Genomic DNA, 23215 nt, shown 5'->3' on the forward strand with positions numbered 1-23215 from the left:
GCTGATTCAAAGGGGCCCCAAGAAAAACGACACAAAGGGTTTGCTGTTCACTTCTCTGCTCACGTTCTCACTCTACCACTGGATGGAAACTCAGCAAGGATAGCAGCCCTGTCTGGTGGATTCTCTAGGGTCTTGACCAGGACCTGGCACATAGTAGATGCTCAAGAAACATTGGGGGACAGGACATATGGTTGACAGATGATGGCATGGTGAGTGTGTGTGCACGCACGTGCAAAGTTGGGAAAGGAAGGTGGGTTACCAGGAGGTAACCATTTGGCCGAGGCCTTAAAGGACAAGGACACGCTTGTAAAGAAGAGACGAGGAACATGCACAAAAGTAGGAGCGAAGGTAGCTAAGCTGAGCAAAGGAGCTGCCCAGCTGAAGCTGGAAGCCGGCGGAGCCCCCTAATGACATGACGGGCCTGCCCTGGGGAAGAGCGGTGGTGGCCGGGAAGGGGAGCCCTGGACTCCAGTCGCCTCTAAGCTGGGTGACTAGGGTACGTGACTCATCCTCTCTGTCTGAGATTTCTCCAGTCTCAGGTCAGTGTGATGGTCCATTTCAGCACAGGACTTGGGTCAACGGGGGCTTGGTTATTGTTAGAAACAGAAGAGGTCAACCCAAGGAGACCTCCGGTGCTTTGGAACCGAGAGAGGCATGAGCAGGCCACGGTTCAGGGTGAGCCTGTGGCAGCGTTTGGAGGACGGGCTGGTTCCCATGTCCTCCTGCAGCCGGCCTCACACCCTTCCCTCACCTGCTAGACACTGAGTCCTCCACATGCCAGTGATGCTCTAACCTGCCCAGTCATTCTCCTTCCATTCTGTTTACTCTAAGGATGTTGCTCGTTGCCTAAGGCGGGATCATCATTTCTCCTTTTCTCATTTTTATTGTGTAAAGCAGGACTACTCTACGTAGGCAGCCTTAAATCTCCTTTGGAATAAAACAGAGTGTGTGTATAATGCATATGCAAAATGCACGCCATGAATTATAGGGAGAGGTACAAGACGGAGTCTGTGCCCAGTGAGTTTTCAACCTAGTTTCTTCTCCACGGAGACCTACATTTCTGGAGTTATTAGACTCTGCTCGCACTCTGGCCCTAGGCCAGGACTGACATGTGTCTTTCCCTGTAAGTCTGTCTCTGCCCTTGGAAGAGAACCACTGCCATCTTCACACCATGTGGTATGAATGCGGGTACTGCAGAAAAGGCCAGGGGATAGCAGAGTGAGGCGGGGGTCTGTGGGCTCTGCCCCTCACCCACTTCAACTTGGAGCCTCCGTCTCCCCATCCCCAAAATAATTACAGTGCAATGGGTCGGTGTTCCTCACCCTGCTGTCACTCATGTTTGTCTTCACAATATCTGGGCACCAACCACAATGTTATTTAGTTAATATATTCTTTTGAATCATTTTGGAATCAATCATTGAATATTTTGGAAGAAAATGGTATCATTGTCATTGATGGCATTCCAGTACCTCTTGTCATAAATCAAAGATAGCCCCCAAATAGGTCAAATTAAAAGGAAACAATATAATTGAATCTACTCTGAGCCTGAGATTGCTTTCTCTGTTAGATTCGTTCAGGAATCACTACAAGTAGAGACTTACTCTTTGCTGAGATTGGGATTGAAAGAGATTTGAAAAGGTCCTTCCTGATTCATTGTCAATTAATGCCAATAATAATAATAATAATAATAATAATTAGTTGGGGTCCTATTGTGTCAGGCATTGTGTGCATGTCTTTATATTTCTTTATATTACTTTCTTATAACAGAAAACAGATACAATTTTGATGATGATGATGTCGATTAATTTGGTGAACAGTAAATTTGTGCCAGAAACAACGACGTATGTAATTTGCATGCACTGTCTCATTTGTCCTCACCCCCTCACAGCTCTGGGAGGCGTTACAGTGTCTGTTTTATTGATAAGGAAAGAATCCTAAGTCACAGAGCTGGTGAGAGCAGTGCCCCACGTGGGAACAGCCCTCTGGACTCCGAAGTCCACCCCCAGCAGGGGCAGCGCTTCCTGCCAAGGTCTGTCTAATTCCACAGCTTGGCTGCCTGCTCTCTCTCTCCCTGCTTGCGCCATGACATGCCTGCTCGGTTTGGCTCCTGGACAGGGTCCTCTGGCTTTCCCTGAGGCCACCAGACCATCTTGTCAGGGACTGAAACCTGTCTGTGTCCACACTTCACCCTAGAGCTAAAGAGAGAACGCTCTTGCCCTCAGGGTCTTGTGCACATGTGCTGTCCTCTTAAAGGGGGTCTTCGTCGTAGTACCAGCTTTAGCCCGTGCAATCACAGGCTCCTGTTGAATACTGGAGAGGGAAAGGCTTCTAGAGATCCGCTAGCTCAGTATTCCCTCAAATATGCTCAGAGCTCTGCTGAAGGGAGGTGGGTTGCTTTTAGCTGGAGAACTGATTATTTCAATTACACAATTCTGTAGACTAGAACAGGAAAGAGCCTTATTGACCATCAAATCCACCCCAGTACCTTTTGTAAGTTGCTGGATAAGAAAAGTGGTTTAAATAGTTCCGGAGATGAGTGATCAACGTGTGAGTAGTGTGTGTGTGTAAATACTTCTCTGACTATGTGAATATGGAGATTGGCAGATAAGTTGGTTTCTTAGTTGTATGGAAGTTGCCCAGATTTGATAAAATGTTAAGAGCCCCTGACTGCATGAGGCCTCTGCTCTTCTTCATTCCATTTGGGGGTGTTTCACTGGTGCTGCTCTCCCTCTGGATAGTTCAGTAGCCTGGTAAAGTGACGTAGTCCTTAGTCATTTTTGTAAAACTCATTGGACTAGTTCCCTAAATCCGTGCCCTAATTTATGACTGGAGAAAGCTGTGGAGAATTGCTATTGCATGAATTGCTATAGATTCAAGCTGCCTGTGTCCAAATCCCGGCTTCACTGCTTGGTGGCTCTGTAAAGGAGAGCAACTTTACTCAGCCTTTCTGTGCCTCAATTTCCTAGTTATGGGACAAAGAAAATCATACTACCTGACGTATAGGATTGGTGTAAAATTACATTATATATTGTAGGAAAGTGCTTAGCCTGGGACCTGGCACATAGAAAACTCTCGGTCATGTTAACAATCATTTTTCCTGTTTGGATTAAGTGGTGTCTACTTAACATCCCGTTTCTGGAGGTACAGCAGAGCAGAAAGAGTTAGCATCGTGTGTACATGACTGATAGCATGCCCATCAATCCTCAAAGATGATTCAATGTTTCACTTGGCATTTGAAGTATTTGGGAAATATCAATTATACTTTTTCAAACTCAGTGCTTACACAAACACATGTCAATCGAGAAGGACCTATTAGCTACGCAGCCTTGTTAATAACCAATTGTTTGCAAAATGATAGCCTGTGTTACTGATTTTAACTATTTTAGAAAACAAGCCAAACAGCTTGCTGTTGCTTTCATCAAGGCGGAATAATTTGGACCAAGTAAGTACATCATTACAGTCCTTTAAAAAAAAAAAATACAAATTATACAGTGATAAAATTACAAATTTTATACTTCTCATTTGACATCAAGTAGATAAAAACGCAATAGATTTTCAATGTTTTAAAATTAAAATAAAAACATAGTTTTGTGCTTATTCTCTTTTTAACTACTACCCATTCATCTATTTCTCCAATAAGCCAAGCTCCAGAAAGGGTTAGCAGTGCACTGACCCAGGCCAGACAACAGTGAGTATAAGATGTGATTTCTGTTTTCAAGGAACTCAAAGCTTCCTTGGATGCAGCGCCGGAAGGGGCCGACAGCCATAAGAACAAAGCGCTCTACCTGTGGGAGAAATCCAGAAGTGATAGAGTGTACGGTGGGAGTCCAGACCCCTCTGAGTCCACGCCTGGGAGTGAGGGGCAGGTCCCCCACAGTTATACTAATAGTGAATGGGAGCAGAGTTCAGATGAGGGGACAGTGTGTGCAGAGAAGCTCAGAGGCACGGAGCCGGCAGGGCTCAGGGCTCAGCAGACCTTTCCTAGGCAGGTGGTGAGGCTGAGGATAGACCCAGGAGAGAGACACCTGTGCTGTGTTAATGTGTGTGCACACCTCCTGACCTGATAGGGAACATTTTTTTATGTAAACATGGCCATCCTTCTAGTAGGTGGCTTCCATTAAGAAGGGACTTGGTTTTTCCATGTGCATTGCTGTCAGATATTGGGATTATTTGTTCATTCACAGGGAGGAGACAGATAAGTAAAAGAAAATAAACTATGGAAGAGGAGGGAAGAGTTCTGGGGCATGTGTGATTGTGTGTGCCCTGCTTGCTTTGTTTACCCCAGTGATTCTTTCTAAAATTTTACCAATTGACCGTATGGACGTTCCTGGAACTTTCCTGAAGCTTGGTTTATATTTATTTGTGTTTGCTTGACACCTAACCACCCCCTCCACACACACACACACACACACACACACACACACACAAAAGTAAAAATAAAATTTCTGGCATTTTAGGGCAAAAATAAAATATGCTCTCTTGGAGAAAGGCTTTTTATTTTCCTTGTAAGAGTCCTCAGGTTTCATAACAATATAAATAGACTCAGTGTATATTTGGGGGTTGTATAGTGGATATGCTTAGATTTTTCCCCTTAGTCTGACATTTTTTTTTTTCCTTTTTTATTCAGTAGAGAAATCATCATGGCAAAATGGGAAGGCAGAGCCTTTGGAGCAAGGGAAATCCAGGTTTGAATTCCCATTCTGCTGCCAATTAGGTTTGTTATCTTGGGCAAGTTGTTTAACTTCCCTGAAGTTTAATTCCCTCCTCCTGTAGGAGGTAGGAATGGAATATAACAAGCCCCTTCCAGTGCTGTTGGGAAGATTAATTAAAAAAAAAAAAAAACATGCACGTAGAAGCACCAATGCAATACATATGGGGGGGTATGTAGTAGGTGGCAAATAAAACTGGGGCTCCCAGTATCGCAGTTGTTAATATGTTAAAGGGGAGAAAGCAAAACTACGTCATTTGGGTGAGAAATAGGGATAAAATGTAGAGAGGCAGGAGGTTCGCTCATATGCTAGATGACTGTTTGTTTATTCATTTCCCAAAGATATTACAAAGGCTGTGAATATTTATTTAGTTCTGCTCCCAATAGCCCTTCTAATAGGGAATTATTTGGGTACAACGAAAGACATTTGTAAATGTGGCTGATGAGACTGGCACTGGACAAGGAATGTTTTGTTGGACACAAGAATTCTATTGTCCCTGGCTTCAGTTGTCAAGTGCCCGGGGAACCCAGAATTTATGGTGGCGGCACAATGGGCCTTTCAGAGCCCCGCGAAAGAGCTGTGAGATCCCGCTCTCCGGCTTTTCAGGGCTTCTAATCTTTTTATCGGCCCGGACAATGTGGGATTCAGCTCCTGCCTGAGTCTCCTGACTGTCCATTGGCCCTCAGGTATTGTGCGGTAATTACCATGGTGACAATGGGCTCTCTCTACGCCAGTCCATCGGCGCTTTGGAAAACGGCGAAGGTTGTCACTTTGTATTAGGTGCCTCTAAAAGGCATGGCTTACTTAGAAAAAAAGCTACTAAAGAGAAATAAAGATAATCGTGTTAAGAGTTTGATTTAAAGGGCCACTGTGTCAAATCCATTTGGAGCCCAGGAACTCTTTATGGATGTTTTCTTGTAATTACAGTCAGACAGTGGGTGTCACCCAGCACAGGCAGTGAGGAGCTGGCCTTGGAGATTTTTGCAGTCAGGCAGGAGCTAGGGGCAGCTGGCAGCCCTTAACATCCTAGCGGGAGCAGAGATCTAAGTTTAGCCAGTGAACTCTGAGACTCAGTTTCCTCATCTGCAAAAAGAATGCTCTGGAAATTACTTATAGATTAACATTAATTTTATATTATATGATTGCACATTCATATATGTAAATAGATGAATATTTGTTCTATATAAATGGTTATCCATCTCCCATAGGGCTTGGTGAATATCAAATATATACTAAAAGGTAAAACTAAAGTTTTAAGCATGCACAATTGAAAAGCACAATCTACAATCTTCTCATAATCACAGCTACTAATTATTGGGTGCCTACCTAGCCTGGGTGAGGTATTGCATTTATTATCACTGCTCTTCACAATAATCCTACAAAACAGTTATTATTATCCCCATTTTGTAGTGAGGAAACTGAGGCTCACAGAGTTCTTGCTCACCCAGAGTGAAAGTAGCTTGGAAGAGGCAAAGCATGGAGTTTAAGTCCTGTTTTCTCACATTCAGTAGCTTACTGCTTACCTCATGGAAAAAAAAAAAAAAAAAAAAAAAAAAAAATATATATATATATATATATATATATATATATATATATATTATATATATATATTATATATATACACACACTATCTTATAAATATATAAAAAATATAAACTATCGTATAAACCATCTTACAAAATATGCTTCACCATATGGTTGTGATATTTGGTGATAACAGGAAAGAAAAACATGCAGTGGTGATTATTAATTGGGTTTATTCATCCCTTCAACAATGTCAGAAACATGTGACACCCACAGAAGGAAAAAGCCCTGTCTCCAGGACACTTAGGTTCTGCTACCTACGAGCTACCCCTTCTCCTGCTTGCAGAGCAAGAAACACACAGCAACATCAGCCAAACAACTAGACTGACAGAGAAGTATCTGGCCATTGCTTAACTTCTTTGCCCGTTAAAGTTTCGAAACCTGACATTTCATTTGTTTATGCAGACCAAAATACCTGAAATTCCCTGTTGTTTGTTATACCAAGAAACAGAAATTATCTGTGGACACATACCAGAGAAATAGGCATGATTTACCCTGGGAAGTGATCTCGTTGTGGGTTCTTAAAGCTGGAGGGAAAGGAGTAGACTTGTCAGTGATTTAATCCAGCTACGCTGCTTCCTTACTCTAGCATTTGGGCATTTATCACTTAGCCTCAGTTTTTTCATCTGTAAAAGGGAGCTGTCACTGTCTCCTTGCGCTACCCAGATCCCTTTTCTTTCCTTTTTAACTTGTCACCCTGTGCCGTAACCTAAACTAGCATTGTACAAACACTAAGGGGCCTGGGGATCCTGAAACGTGTTGATGGAGTAGTGGGGTAGGGACGATTTTAATCGAATTCACATATGCTTTCAGCCCTTACCCTCCCTAGCACTGTTTTTGTTGTCGTTGTGATGCTGACAATCATCCTGGAACATACCTGACCTGGCTGAGTCCACATTTTAGACTAAGGCCCCTTCATGGAGATTGATAAGCCAAGGTATGTACCTGAGAGCAGAGATCCTAAGAGAGGAATGGCAGCATGACTCGTGGGTCAGAGGGCAGAATGTGGCTCTGTGTGTAGCAAGCCTTCTATATAGTCAGAGCTCACTCAGCCAAAGAAATCCACCACAGTCACACCCCCATCCTTCCCTGAGTTTTCTCCTTGGTTTTCTTCCACTTTACTTTCTCCATCCCACTTGGCTTCATGGTGTTCTTTTTCCTGATTTCTCAATCTCTCTGAAATAATACATGGCATGCAGGGTCTGTGCCTCTAAGAAGTTCAGTACTGTGGGCGGCCACATGCAATGATGGGAGGGGCTGAGAGAGGCAGTGGCCTGCTCTTAAGAGACCTGTGATGGCCTTGTGCACGAAGGGAGTCCTCAGCATAGGTTGGGGTGGATGCAGTAATGCTGGGGTGTGTTTTTCTGGCTCTGGTTCCAGGTCTTGAGGAGTCACGAGATGTGGGGAGAGGAGGGAAAATGAACATCCCAACCCAGAGTACCTGCACAGAAAGAGAATGTCTGCAGTATCCCCACCCTGCCCTCTGACACCCAATGAGCTCTTTCCCGCCCCCATCAAGTCTGCTAAAAGCACAAACACAGCTTAGATTTCTTATGCTCTTTTTTCTTTTTTCTTTTCTAAGAAACGTGGTGTGGTTGTATACCAGCATTCCACGAATCCACAGCTCCTCTTTCTCAAATGTTTGCAGGGATCAGAGCTCATAGACAACCCACCCATCTATTTTTGCTTTCCTTCCAAAGCTCTTAATTGTCTTTGCAGGCCTTGGAGTGTTATAGGAAACATTTTGCAGGGGGGGTAAAGAATGCAAGGGGAAGTAGGAGTTCAATTAGGTTTTATAGATTTGAGAAGTGCATTTTTTTAAAACACACTGGCTACAGATACCGCTGTATTATTAACTGACTGGAGAAGGAAAACAGAAGAAACACAGGCTTTGAAGTCTGCACTGCTGGATTCCAATCCACCTTAGGTGTTACTGGTTGTACACCTGGAACGAGAGTCGTATGCCTTTAAGTGGTGCGGTGAGCTGGGTTTCATGATACTCAGAGTGGTTATGTGTATTTCAAGATAATATATTGGTGAGGCTGTGGGCAAATGTCTGTTCTCTTTCTGCTTATAGTGTTTTAGTTATCGACTTCTGAGTAACATTCCACCTGAAAATTTAATGGCTTATAAAAACAGTTTATGATCTCTTATAGTTGAGTTGAGTGAACTCGTCTGGATGGTTCTTAGTTCGGGTCTCTCATGCTGTGCAGTCAGATGGCTGGAGTCACTTGAAGGTCTGACTGGGTTGGATGTCCAAGATGGCATCTTCACTCACCATCTGGCACCTCGGCTTGGGCGCCCGGAACAGCTAGTGATGGCTGGGCATCTCTCTGTTTGTGTGGCTTCTCCACATGGCTAGCTGGAGCTTCCTCACAGCATGGAGGTCTAGAGTATTCAGACTTCTGATGGCAGCTCACTTCTCCCAGAGCAAGTTTTCTAAGAGCGCCAGACGGCCTACATGATTTCTTATGACTCAGATTCTGAAATCATATTGTGTCCCTGTTGCCACATTTCACTGGTTACCCAAGGACAGCTCAGGTTCACATGGAAGGGCACTACACAAGGGCATGGATATCTGGGGGTGTGGTTTATTGGGGAGGGAGGCATTTTGGGGGACTGCCTACAACATGTAGCATGATTGCAAAGGAGGGTCCTTCCTCATTAGGTACATGCTGTATGAACTGCCCCGTGTAGCTTTTTCTCCATGGTGCTTTATGCATCTGGAAATGATCTCCGTGCTACTCTGTTCCTGACGTCTTGGGGATAGCACACATAGCACACAACAGGACAGTTTCATTGTTCTTGCTTCAGTCACGGCATCAAGGTGTTATGGACAAATTTTAGATTTACAATTCATTTTCAGCCCTCCACCAAAAAGGGTTTTCGCTTGTTGCTGCTGTTATTGTTTTAGAGAAGGCATTGTGTGTAAGGAGCTGTTAGATGGAACTAAGATGAGGCAAGGAAAAGTGGATCTGGGGAAAAAAAAGAAGTATAATAAAGAAAGTCAACGTAAGATGCTGTTTAAGCCCTTCATGCATGCTGAGTTGATCCTAGAAGGTAAAAGCTCTAGAGATGAAGGACATCCAAGAAATCTTTATGCTGCTGTGCTTGGGAAGCAATGCCAGCCACCACCTTCTTTGGTTCAGTGTCTCAGTTTTTAAAGATAACAGCTGTTCAGACTCTCCATATTCTTCTCTTCATTCATTCAACAAATATACATTGAACAGCTGCTCTGGGCTAGGAAATGTGTTAGACACTTAGGGAGATATGAAGATGAATGAGACCAGAACCCAGGCAAAACACAGCCCCCACAAAGAGACTCCAGAGTGTGGGGTAGTGTGAGGAGGGGGTGGGGATGCCGTCTTCATAAAGAATTGAGGCTGTGTCAGCCCAGTGCTCTGGTCTGCTGGCATGTGCGTGACATCTCCTGTCACCATTGCCACCACTGTCCCTCTTTGCCACCGAGCCTATCATTCCACAAGGAACTGGCAGCACCAGGACAGCATTTCTCACTTTGGGAGGGAAGGTACTTTCTTTGGATTCCAGTAACACGTGGGTTCTCTCAGGAACTGACTTTATATCTTCCCTCCAGGTCTGTTGTTAGTGCTCTAGCAAATGCGTGTGGGGTACGTAGCAAATGCATGTGGGCATATCGTAAGAAGCTGGATGTATGACTGCTTTTTACCTTTGTAATTAAAGTACCAAATGCACATTTGGCGATTCACAGTATCCTGTGGTATCTCGAGATCCATGACCGGTTTTCCCCACAGGGCACACAATTGTGATAGTTTGCTTACATCTCACTCTCCACACCCAGACTGTTATCTTCTAAGAGAAAAGTCTGTCTTAGGCACCTTATGTCTCAGAGGGTATCGCTCTATTCGTTGGTGTCACCTCTAGATTACTGATGACCCTTTCCCTTTTTCGCAGAAATCACTGCATTTTCGGCTCAGTGGCCCCCTGAAGATCATTCCTGTTGCCATTTGTTGAGAGACCAATCAGATGGGTGGAGTGTGTTACAGAAATTGGCAGCAAGTATCCAATGGGTGAAGAAGGTAAGCTAGACCGACGTTACTGGTGATTGACATGTTACAAGATAAGTGGAAGTGGAGACGATGCCAACAGGTCCACCCCTTGAACTTGCCTTGGTTTGAACCTTCACCAGATCCGAACTAGTATCTGAGAGGGAAGCAGGCCTGCTTTCCTGGGCTTTGAGGAATGTGATGATTCACTGTTGTGATTGGGTTCTCGTTGTTGAACACCTATTATGCGCCAGTACAAGGATGGTAGTTTTTTTTTGTTTTGTTTTTTACTATGGTAGATTCAGAGGAGAAAGAAGAAACTAAAGGAGATTATCATTCTTTAGCAAGGACTCAGCTTGACAAACTAAGACAACTGCCATGTTGCTGTTTTCTCCATTTATTCTTTTGAAAATAATTCTTTCAATATGTTAAAACAAGGTGGCTTACGCCCCATAAGGAAAAGGTTGCTTGGAGGCTGAACCTATGAGACTTCAAAAGACAGAGCTAGACTAGAAGCCCTGAGTCTTAATTTCAACTCCCAGGTCCAGCCCGCTCTGCCCTTCACTGCTGTCTGCCTGTAGGGTAATAAGTTCTTTTCTGGACCACAAGGGTGGTTGGACTAGGCTCTCTAACCGTTCTTAACGTTTTAAGATCCTATGAAGCCGTTTATCTCCTCCATCGGCTGGAACTATTTCTATAGGATGTCCAAATATCCGGATAGGAAGTTAAGAATGAATTATACCAGCATGACTTTCCACACGTTCGGGTCCTAGACCTATGTATCCCAATGTCTAGAAATCATTTCCACATGGATGTCTCGCAGGTACCTGACCTGCAGATTCAAAATGTAAGTTATGGTTATCTCCTGTAAACCTTCGCTTTGTCCTGTGTGCCACATGTCAGTGTAACATCAGAATTCACCCAGGTCAGAAACACGGAAGGAATCCCAGACGCCTCTCAATCCCTTACCTCCAAGAGCAATGCATTCATGTTGATTCCTTTTGATTCTACTCTCTGATGATCTCGGAAATATTTTTTTTATTTTTCTCTATCCCCACTGCCACCATTCAAATGCAACTGGAATCCTCTTTCTCCCAGATTACTATAATTGCCGCCTAACAGGCCTTTTCACCTCCAGGGTCATTACTCCCTGGTCAGCTCAGTGTGATCTGTCTTCCACATCTGCATATATCCTGAATGGTGTCCCGAAGTCCAGCTGTGATGTGACTTGCCCACTCAATCCCTTTCAGTGCTAGAGATCTGAACTCCTCCCAAGCCTCCAGGACCCTCCAATGATGGGGCCACTGTTTTGTCATCCAGACCCTTCTCTTGGCCACTCTCTCTGTACACCCAGCCATCACTCTACACATCCACCAGGATCTACCATATGGCACAACCATCACTCCACCAAAGCTCCATAATCTCTCTCTTCTCACAAGCAAACTCTTAACTCATTTTGTGTCTTAGCTTGGACCTCACTCTCTCCAAGTAGTTCTTTCTGATCTCCTAAGACTGAGCCATGGGTGGCTGCTAAACAACACTGGAGTAGTCAGAGGTGCTGCGTGCTGTGATTTCCACAGTGGGCTGTGATTATCGGTTTAGTTGTCTGCATTCCCAGCTAGACCTGGAAGTTGTTGAGGGCAGAATTTATCGGCGGCCACCACACTCCCAGTTGCAAGCACTATATGTGACCTAAAGTAAGCTCTCAATGAACCTTTATTAAACGTATGAAGAGACGTTAAGTGTATTTTGGACAGAAACTGAGGCAGTGGGACTAATATTACCACAGGGGAAAAGTCGCAATCACAGCAGCTAACAGTGTTAAGCACTTACTATGTGTCAGACACATCAGGTATTTAAAGGATTTGCCTCCCTTAATCCTTGCAAAAGCCAACCGTGATAGGTACTAGTAATTTCCGAGGTTTTATAAATGAGAAAAGTGAGTTTTAGAGACAATAACTTGCCTATAGCCACATTGCCACAATTTCTATCCTTGGAAATTTTTATTCTTAGGAAGTCCCTTTTGCCTTCCCCAATGGTCACCCCCTGTGACTGGGACCTGTAAATCTTTGGTGATTTTTTCCAGGTGTTTTGCACTCATGTTTTAACATGGGTCTGTTTGGGGACAAAATTTCAATTTGGAGACCCGGACCCCAACTCTTTCTCCCCTACTCTGGTCTGTGTGGATGACAGGATTAAACCGATGAATGAAAATGCTCTTTGTGGAGGCAGAGTTGCACTGTCCCTGTAAATGCTCTGATTTGATGTGGAAATTGTGTGACTGACTCCTCCTGCATTAGCATGTTTTGCGCTCACTTGCTCGGAAGCCCGGCTCAGCAGATGAAATGCACCCCTTCTGTGGAAACGCCTGTGACTGGCGATCAGCTCATTTCTGCCAAGCCCAGTGGGGCTCTTCATTTCATCGGCCCTTTCAATTCTTCACCAAGGACATGTGACTGACGTTTCCTATTTTTCTAGATAATAGGGGCAATTAGAACAAAGTATCAATGAAACAGAGTCAGAAGTTAAGTAGAAAATATTTGAATTTAATTTCTCTTCTAGGAAATCTGCTAGATTTGTTTTCCACTTAGAAATTTAGGACAGCCTATTTTGAAGAGTTTTGGCTAGCTTTCATTCCAAGAAGAGGAAGGTAAACTATCCTAATGCTTGTAACACCCTTTAAAAAACACCACAGCATGGTACAGATGGAATGGCCCTTTGATCTTTCAGACTGAGATTCTCGTTTTAAGGAGAGGATTTTTTTTTTTTCTTTTGCCTAGAAGGTGGAAAGGACGTGTTAATGATCGTACTGTAAGGTTTTACAAAAACAGCTTTGGCTCAAGACTCAGCTTCTTGATCCCCACTCATTTCACAATGCTAGCATTTCTTGAACACGTACCTATGACATGTTACACACACAGGCAGCAATGAAAGAGTACTATTCCCTTCCTGAAGGAACTTACAGTTAAGTCAGTTTGTATAAAGCGCTCAGAATCCAAGTAGGAAGGGAAAGAGAGGGCTGGGGGCTGGGGAGAGAAAGAGCAAGACTTGTAACAAATGGTGATGAAGTAAGTGGTTTGGGCTTAGGCACCAGCTCTTTCTGGCTGACTTCCAGAGAGACACACTGGAGCTTCCATTCCTGGCACACTTTTCTTACTTAGGTACCGCCTCAGAGCAGGGGAGGAATTACCTGAGCAGCTACAGGACAGGACTTCTGCACCTGCTATCCCATTGGGCTTTCAGTAGGGCACTGGGGCACATCCATGAGTGAGCTGAAGTGACAGGCATTCGTCCTTATGCTCATGAAAAGCGTGCACGCATTGAGACTCTGCTGAGTGATCACCAGCAGGGTCTGCTGGTCACAGGTTACCCAATTATCTTGCAATTGCATACAAGTCAATCCCAAAAAGCCACTAGGCGGGCAGCTCACCTGGCTCTGCATTGGCCCTGACAGTTGGGAACGCTGGCAGCCTGCCTCCTCACCCCCTGTGCCTGCTGGGTCTGTCTGTGCATGCACATTTCCTATTTGGGGATGTAGGCCACTGTGGAGAAAGAGGCCAAGTATCTGTCTGTAGCTGGTGTCACTAGAATTATAAACAGACACTCAGTTCACTTGCTGACTACTTTGCAATCTTCAGTGTGTACAACGCAACTGGCACTCCTGCAATCAACTCAGGATTACAGGAAGCTCGCCGCGCCAGGCGATGTGAAGTTTCTCCCTTTGCCCAGATCGATACCCGGGGAAAACCCTCCACCACAGGGGTGGTCCTTCGGTCCTGCTTTATTTAACTGGTGATGAACAGAATGCAGAGATCAGTCCTGAGAGCACCACTGACAGCTGGTATTTATCGAGCGTGACCATGTGCCAAGCACTGTGCTCCATGCTTTACACTCACGACTTTGAGGTCACCAGAACGTTGATGGGTATGTGAGGTCATCCTGGTTCTTTTATAGGTGAGGACGCTGAAGTTCAGAGAGGTTAATAAACTTACTGATTCGCAGTGGGGAGAGCTCCTTGCCTGAGAACTTCTCTTCCAGTTCTTTTTTTTTTTTTCAATCTTGCCTTCCAGTGTCAACCACGTAGAAGGGCAGGTATATTACAGTTCTTTTGGTATGGCCACGTCTTGACTCTCCACTGGGGTTTTCAGGGGACCTGGCTGCTTCAGCAGTATACAGCTGAACGTACTCACTGAGTGAGCGGTAACACTCGGGCAGAAGAAAACAGAACCCTGGATGTGTTCCCTCCTCAGCCATCTCTTTAGGACCATTCCTCCTGTTCTCACCCTTGGACTAGGTACTGGAGCTACAGCAATGAACCAAATGCACATGCCTCTGGGAACACAACAGGGAAAGTAAAGTCCTGCCTTCACAGAGCCCCCTTTCTTTGATGGAGTCAGGCCGACAGGCAAATAACCATAGCACAGGCAAAGAGTTTCTTCTAGACAGCTTTGGGGTCCATAGGAACACAAAGGAGACAACTCTGACAGAGGAAATCAGGGCCCACTTCAAGGAGGAGGTGGCCTTTGGGTTTAGACATGAAGCAGGAGTAGGCATTTACCAGGAGAAGATCAAGGATGTTTCAGGCAAAAAGAACAGTCTAGAAGTTTTGGAGTCAGTGTTTGCCCTGACTAGGTGGTTTGTTGGTTTGTTTTCATTTTTATTATCTTTAAATAGATAAGACGGTTAAATAGATGAAGATGGTGTGAAATTCAAAAGGCAAAAAAAAAAGTCAGCAGAGCATTAAGTCTCCTTCAGTGCCTCTCATCTAATCTAGTCCATGCGTTTCCTTCTCTGAGGCAACTACTATTTTTGGTTTTCTACGTGACCCTCTAGAGATTTTCTGAGAGTTACAGCCACACACATCAAGGTAGTGTCTTCCCATGCATTTGTGTGTGTAAAAGGTAACCAGCCGTAAACACGGTTATGCACACTGTTCTACGCCTTGTTTGTTTTGCTTCCTTTCTTCTGACTTTAAATTTTCAAAAACATTTCAAACTGACAGAAAAGTTGCAAAAGTAATACAATGCATTTAAACCTTTCATCTAGAGCAGGGGTGTCCAAACTGCGGCCCGCAATCCATTGTTAACTGGCCCGCAGCAAATTACAAAAATATATTTAGTTTACTTAAATAAACCAGGTGAGGCAATACGTACTTCACCTTGAGTGAGTGGCCCGGCTGTGTATATTTTACCGCATATGGCCCTTGGTGAAAAACGTTGAAAAAAGTTTGGACACCCCTGATCTAGAGTCACTGGTTCTTTTTATCATTTTGCCGTATCCCATGCGACGATGTGTTTGAATTTAATCCCTCATCAAGGTCCAGCTTGGCTGTCAGTTACCCAGAGACCTGGGCGAGCATCCTCTCCCCAGCGCTTCTGTAGCGAGACCAGGTGGACTTGACACCGAGAATATGTTCTCTGTGTCCATTTCCCCAAGATGCCATATGCAGCAGCTCCAACCCCAGCATGGAGATGGCAGCAGGGGGCAACTGGACACCTGCCCACCGTGTGCTCATCTTTGGGAAAGGGTCTTTTCCTGGGTCTTCAAGGGCTCACCTGAAGGGCTGACAAGAAGCCAGTGTCCTGGGCAGGGGAGCATGGCCCCAGGGTCTGAGGTGGGAACAGACAGTCCAGGTGAAATCCAATCACTTCATTTCCGACAACTGGACATTTAGATAGTGTGACCCTTCTGTTCTGTGTGTCAGAGCCCACATGGCAGAGGCAACAAAAGCTGGTGTAGGATTCCCTCCTTTGAAAGATGAAAGTATCTGAGCACTGCTCAGGTTATCGGCGTGCTTCCTCTGTGCATTACACGGCGTGGAATGTTTGCACTCAGTGTGAGAGGCACTTTGAATACTATGACAGGCAGGAAGGAACCCAGGAAGACAGCGTTGCAGCCAAGGGCTCTGGGCCAAAGAGGATTGTTTTCACGTATTCATTCATTCATTCATTCATTCACTCACTCACTCATCAAGTAATTCCTGAAAGCCTTGGGTGGCACTCTTTCATGCTTTGTCCCAAGACATGTGCATGCTCTTTGTAGTCTGGGTGATAAGATCTGTGGGATAACAAGCATATAGACATATCTCAGCCGCATAAAGCAGCTGAACCTGAGAGGGGTGGGGTGAAATCTGCACGGAATGACTTCCTGACCATTCATTAACTCATGTATTCATACATTAAACACATTTACTGTCTGCTTGCTTTGTGTGAAATCCACATTTGCACCTGTGACGAAGAGCACTGGAGTTCCCGTTTTCATGGAACTCATGTCTCAGTGGGGGGGTATCACCTGGCCCCCGGCTAAGTCCATTTCCTTAAGTTGGTTCCATCAGGAAAGCTCAGTTGCTCCCAGAGTGTTTCAGGACAAAATCAGGCCACTGCCCATCAGCCCTGGCTCCATGTGATTCCTAAGCCACAGAATCACCTTTTTCCTCTGGAGGCAACGAACCCAAATTACCCTGTGCCCTGTGGGGACTCAGAGCTCAAGGCAGTTTGAGAGAGCAGGGAAGGAAAGGTAACAAGCCATACTAAAATCTGCCACCAATTAATTGTGTCTGCTGAGGATCTAGACGGGCTGTAGCCAAATACCTGGCAGAAGCCTCCCCTTGGAAGCTTTAGAAAAATTGTGGAGGGGCCAGTAAGATCATCTTTTTAAGAGGCTTTGAATTTTAGAATCTAAGCGCCATTCTAAATGCCCTTAGGTTGTCATAGCAACAGTTCTTATACTTTTTTTCCTAAGGAAACAAATCTTTAAAAGTCGGCTGCACACTTAGAAGAGCTAGTGAGAAGGTACCTCTCTAAATGAATGTCTGGCAAGTTTCCTGCACCTCCGCCTTCCTGTCCGTAACGGATACTCCCCATTTCTCTTCAGAATTTCCACTTGAAAAATGGACCCAGGAGGATTGTTATTCATTTGCCCCTAAATCTTTTACATCATGCTTTGGGCAAAGAAAGAAAAAGGCTTTGTCGCTTGTTGAGTTCCACTCTTGAAGAGGGTTGGAATGGGACCCCATGATGGCAGGGAGCAGCCTGTGCTCCTGCAGGAACCGCCGAGGTGGCTGCTGCTCAGGGCCCTGGGCGTACGGCCGGCGGCCGGCCCTCTTCCCCAGTCCTTCACCAGCTGCAGCATGGTTTCTCCAAAATCCAAGTTGCATCAAGTTGCTTCCGTTCAAAACCCCAAGCTTTAGAAACGTGTGTTCCCTCACACGATAGACCGCAGGGCCCTCTGCATGGCTTCTAATAAGACTGACATATCCAGCCCCCACTCCCTCTCATCTCCTGATGCTCCCCCATCCTGCCGTTTACTCTCCGGCCATGCTGTATTGCTGGTAGTCCCCACGCACTGCAAGGCTTCACTCTCGATTCTCTTGCACAAATCTTCCTTTTCTGTCCCCGTTTATCTGGGTATGTGAAGAAGGAGCCTCTCCTACAGGTGGGGTTCCCTGACCCCATAAGATAGAGCTGATCACGTCTTCATCCTCAGTCCCCTGGATCCTTCGGGGTCTCAGTCTCCCTTCATGAGTCCTGGGCAACTTGGCCTTCAGAAGCTTCTTTTTCCATAAGAGTATTAAATATTGTATTTTATGATTGCCTTGGACTAAAAATGAATATAATCTTCTACCCTAAAAGGTCAGTTTTCCTTCTGACTTTAAAAGAAATGAAAACATTCCTGTGTGAGGATGTGGGGAAAAGGGAACCCTTGTGCACTGTCGGTGGGAATGTAAATCGGTGCAGCCACGATGGAAAACAGTATGAAGTTTCCTCAGAAAATTAAAAATAGAACTACCTTATGACCCAGCAATCCCACTTCTGGATATGGATCCAAAGAAAACACCCGCATATTCATTGCAGCGTTATTTATAATACCTAAGTCATGGAAACAACCTAAGTGTCCACGGATGGATAAATGGCTAAAGATAATGTGATGTACACATAATGGATTATCACTCAACCATCGAAAAGAAGGAAATCTTGTCATTTGTAACAACATAGATGGACCTCGACAGCATTATGCCAAGTGAAATAAGTCAGAATAAGGCAGAGAAAGACAAATACCACATGACAGCACTTATATGTGGAATCTTGAAAAGGAAAAAACAAAAACAATGTAAAAAATCCTACACAGAGAACAGATTGGTAGTTGCCAGAAGCGACAGGGGTGGACACGATGAGTGAAGGTGGTCAAAAGGTACAAACTTACAGTTAGAAAATAATTGAGTTCTAGGTATGTAATTTACAGCATGGTGACGATGGTTAATAATACTGTACTATGCATTTGAAACTTACTAAGGGAGTAGATCTTAAACGTTCTTACCAGAAGGAAAAAAATGATAGCTATGCATGGTGACCAGTACTAACATAGACTTATTGTGGAGATCGTTTCACAATATATACGAAGCCTGAATCGTTACATCATATACCTGGAACTAACACAATGTCATGCGTTACTTATGTCTCAATAAAAAATAAAAAATAAAAAAAGAGACCCTAAATATACGGTGCCTGATGGAGAAGTTGGTGTTGATATCCCTTCGTGACCTCATTGCTATTTGTTTGTGTAGAAGTGTGCAAGATTCTTGAGGATGGGATGTGGAAGTTTAATGCCACGTCTTCCATCAGTGTGTGGGGTGCATGCGCCTGGGTAAACAGGCCTTCACAGGAAGGAGGCCTGGTCTCCATCCACCTGAGCCTTCTGCTGCCCAGAGCTTTGGCAAGCACTCTCTGATAAGCCAGTGCTTACTGTTCCAAGTCCATTTCCAAAAGGGACAACATCCTCCCTTTCCACTACCTGCACAGCCCTTTACATTTCTCACAGAGCTTTCTTGTGCACTGTCCACTTTGACCCGTTCAGGTGGTCATTCTCCATCTCTTTCTATGGAAGAACAAACTGAAGCTCAGAAAGGTTACACATAGTCTAGAAAACAGAGTTGTCTCTTGCCCAAGGTCACACATATTACATTGCAGAAGCACGAGTCTATTCCTTTTTCTTCCCTCCTCAAGAACAATGCCAGTGTTCTTTCTATCAGACCACGGAGCTACCCACCCATATGAAGGCAGGATTGCCTCAATTTCCTTTAACTTTTCTGGACGTACCAGGAGCTGTTAGAAACAGGAGATCCCAGTGTAGGTAGACGTGCTTCTAAAGTGAACACTGCTAAGCAGTACCCAGTTCCCACCTCACTGGAGGACTGGTGGTCTTCGCTACTAGGAGTGCTCTCAGCAGAGAACCTTCAGCTCTCAGACCCTTTAGGGTTTTCCTCAGTTGCAGATATTAACCTCAGCCAAGGTCATGTCCCTTCCTGGGGCCTCCTACAGCTGATGAATGATCAGTACAGGTTTCGCCATCTCAGCTTTACTTGAGATCATTTGGAAGGGCCATCCTTCACCCAGAGCGCCATGCAGGGTGGCCTGAGCCTGGGGTTGGGTCTGATCCCATCTTACCTTCTCTCTACGTCCATTCCTGCTTCTCTTCCTTTCCCTCCCACATGTAGGAGGCCATGTTCTGAAGGGCACCCCCTAATGAACATCCCCATGTGAAACCATCTCAGAGTTGGCTTCCTAGCGAACCCAACCTGCCACAGACTCTACTGAATATTTTGCAACAAGCCTTGTGTCTGTGCATGAATACACCAGAGTCATTTGTTCCTTCGTTGTTTTCACTGAATGCGTATTCACTGGACACTTAGTGCTGTGCTAGGTACCAAGATACTGTGGGGAACGAGACAGGAAAGGACCGCTGTACACACAGAACTGCAGCCTCTCCTCCTTGGAAGGCAGATTTTAATCCTGTGTCTGCATTCCGATTGTGCACCTCCCAGAACATTCTGGCTGCCCCTGCACTTTGGTGGAGGACAAGAGAAATCTCTCACTGATGGCTCTGCAGAATAAATGCTGCATCCCAGGGATCAGAGCCAGGGTCTGAATGGCCTTCTCTTCATCCGTCCTGGGGCTTCTCTGTTATCTTTGCTTGGCCCTCTCAGAGGGCACGGGGTGAAGTCTAGGTTAGGAGGGCCATGGGCCGGAACAGGAGAACAGGGCTGTAATGGCTGCCCCGAGTGAGGATTGAGGGGGGGACTGAGGTGCACATGAGAGGGCAAATGGGAATCAGACTCCGGACCGGAAGTTGACTTGAAAAGATAAAATGGAGCAGAAACAGGTCTGGATTTAATCTGGAGCAGGGGGGAAGAAGGGGTTGGAGGTTTCCTTGCAATTGCCCATAGTCCTCACTTAAAACTGTCTGATGACATCCATCTTCATCAGAGTAAAATCCAGACCCTAACTAGGCTGCCAGTTGCCCTCCCTCCACTTCCTGTCACTTCCTGCCTCTCCGCCCTTGCTTAGTTTGGCTATTTCTGTCCCTTGAGTGGGCCCAGCCCCTTCTAGCTTTAGGGGCGTGGCTCTTTCTGTTCCCTCAGTCTCAGTCTCCTCACATTCCTGGCTCTTTCTCATCATTTAGGGCTCAGCTTAAACACTGCCCCCAAAAGGCCTTTCCTAACATCACAACCTGTAGAGCCACCCCCATCCCCTACCCCTGTGTTACCTGGCATTTAATCATTCTGCCTCAGGGGTCCCAGCAGTCAACACAATTTGTGAATATCACATCTATTTCCTCTCATGGCTTACTTTTTATCATGCTTTCCCCGTGAGATTCTAAGCCTCACAAGGTTCAGAGACGTGGTCTGTTTCGCCATCCCCCTCACGTCCTCAGCATCAAGAGCAGTGCTGTGCACACTACTAGTCGCTCAGAAAGTACCTCTGGAATGAATGACTATAGTAGTCAATACCTAATTCCCATGTTCCTCTTATGGTTTGACAGGAATACAGGGCCTGCCTTAGAAAATTATGTGGGGCAGAGGCCTGGAGCGTGGTCTCGTCTGTGCTACTATGTTGAGCAGAATCTCTTCTATTCCTCATTCTCTCTCTCTCTCAGCTCCTCCTGGGCCATCATTTAGATCTGAGTGGCATCAGTTTCCACTCGTGGGATGCTAACAGCTGCATAATGGGCCCCCCTGCGTGTGCATCTGTTAACACGAGCCTTTCGGCCTGCTCTAGCTTGCCTGACCTATCTCCCACCAGGAAAGAATGTGCATCTGTAACACCCTGGAAAATTGGGGCTGACATGTTGCTTGGTACCCAGAGTGGTTTCACTCAGGCAAACACAGAGAATAACAGCCATGCCCTTAAATGCTTGAGCAGGTAGCAATTGGAGGAACGTTCCAATAATCCATGTTTATAAAGCCCGTTGGCATGGATTTTTAGAGTAGTACTTTACCCCACTTTATCCTCTACAAATGGTGTTTGTAACCATTGAGATATTTTATTTCAATTATGTGCCAGTGTTGTAGGGAGAAGAGTTTCTGACAATCGCAAGGCATAAGCCATTTTTATTGTGCTTCTATTGCTATTCCCATGACTAAACTCGACTGGACAGTTCATTAAGATAAAAAAATTAACAGCACGTGCTTTGGAGAGAATAATCATGGAACATGACAGCTTGCAGAGGCACTGGCATTCTAAGAAGCAGACAGATGACAAACACACTGGTCTTCGGAAGAAGTGGGGCAACTAGCCAGTCAGTCAGAAGCCATGCATTTACCAAGCACCTACTTACAAGTTCAGCCCTGAGCAGAGGTGCTGGGGGAAGGAAAACACAGGAAACATGGAATTTGCCCTCCAAAAACATACCGTCTATTTGGGAAGGCCTGGGAGATTTCAGCTGTCAGTCGGGGGGCCGCAGAGGGGAACACATCAAGTACTTGACTCTTTGGTACTGCTTTTAGGTCAGGAGTAATTCAGTGTGCACTTGAGAGATTTCTTAGACCTTGAAGAGTAGCAGGACGTTGATTAGTAAACTGTGTTCTAAATATAGTAGCTGCTAATGGCTGTGAGTTTGCTTTTGGGGGTAAGGAAAATGTTCTGGAATTAGATAGTGGGCAGTTGATGTATAACTGCAGGTATACAAAACAAAAAACAAAACACTGAATTGTACACTTTCAAAGGGTGGCGTTTATGATATGCAAATTATATCTCTAAGCTGTTATATTTTTAAGTACTCTACAAACTCTGCACAGCTGAATTATAGTAAATTGTTTTGTATGTTCAGACAATCGGGCTTAGTTGGAAGAGAGAAGAGGGGTGGGCAGACTAACATCGATAGAAAGGAAATATATACCCATTTCACAGATGAGGAAATGCAGAGTCAGATGTCCATGCCTCGCCCCAGAAGCCACAGAGCTGGTAATAATAGAGCAGGGCCTTTACCTCTAACCCTTCTGGTTTCAGTGCTCACATGCTTCCACATCACCCTGCCGGTGCCCGGAAAAAAACAGATCCATGAATGCAGTAAAGACGCAAATGACAAGGATGGTAACAGATAGTAACAAGGATTTGCCTCTGCAGAATGCCCTCGCCCTTTCTCCCATCTGTTCTGAAGCCTCCCTGTGAGGCGCGATCAGTATGTGTGTGTGCACAGCTGCAGAGGTGGAGTGTGTCATAGGAGAAAACGGGGACCGAGAGAAAAGATTCCAAGTCTGTTTTTGCTGGCTGCATAAAGAACGTTGCATCCTCTTCTCCAGGTATTCAGGTGTTTCCACCTCCATTTAGGGCTCTGGTGTCTCCCTGGACTTTTCTTTGCGCCCGGTTTCCCCAGTGTGTGCCGGATTTCTACGTGAAACCATAGACACGTGGGGTCCACGGATATTTCGAAACAAGGCTTGGGATTAGATGTCTTGTCCCTTAAATATAGAAGGCAGTGCTGCTTCCTTTCAGCTCTGTAGAAGCAGATATGCATTTCTATTGTAAAGCACATGTCTAGATTAAATCATTATCACCCCTGTGGTTCATAAGAGAGCTTTTTGATGTCATTCTCAGCTTACTAGTGTAAATAATGGGTCAC

General features: G+C 45.2%; 1 protein-coding gene across 2 annotated transcripts in view; it reads left to right on the top strand.

Moving 5' to 3' along the window:
* The window catches only part of CDH11 (cadherin 11), a 146370-nt gene that overhangs the window by 47543 nt on the left and 75612 nt on the right, over positions 1 to 23215 (top strand). For both annotated transcript variants that reach the window (XM_074314783.1, XM_019755101.2), the window contains exon 2: positions 10227 to 10351. The gene's annotated coding sequence lies outside the window, so the exon portion shown is untranslated. The remainder of the gene's footprint in view (positions 1 to 10226; positions 10352 to 23215) is intronic.

Source organism: Rhinolophus sinicus, linkage group LG11, assembly GCF_036562045.2.
Source record: "Rhinolophus sinicus isolate RSC01 linkage group LG11, ASM3656204v1, whole genome shotgun sequence".
Classification (NCBI taxonomy): Eukaryota; Metazoa; Chordata; class Mammalia; order Chiroptera; family Rhinolophidae; genus Rhinolophus; species Rhinolophus sinicus.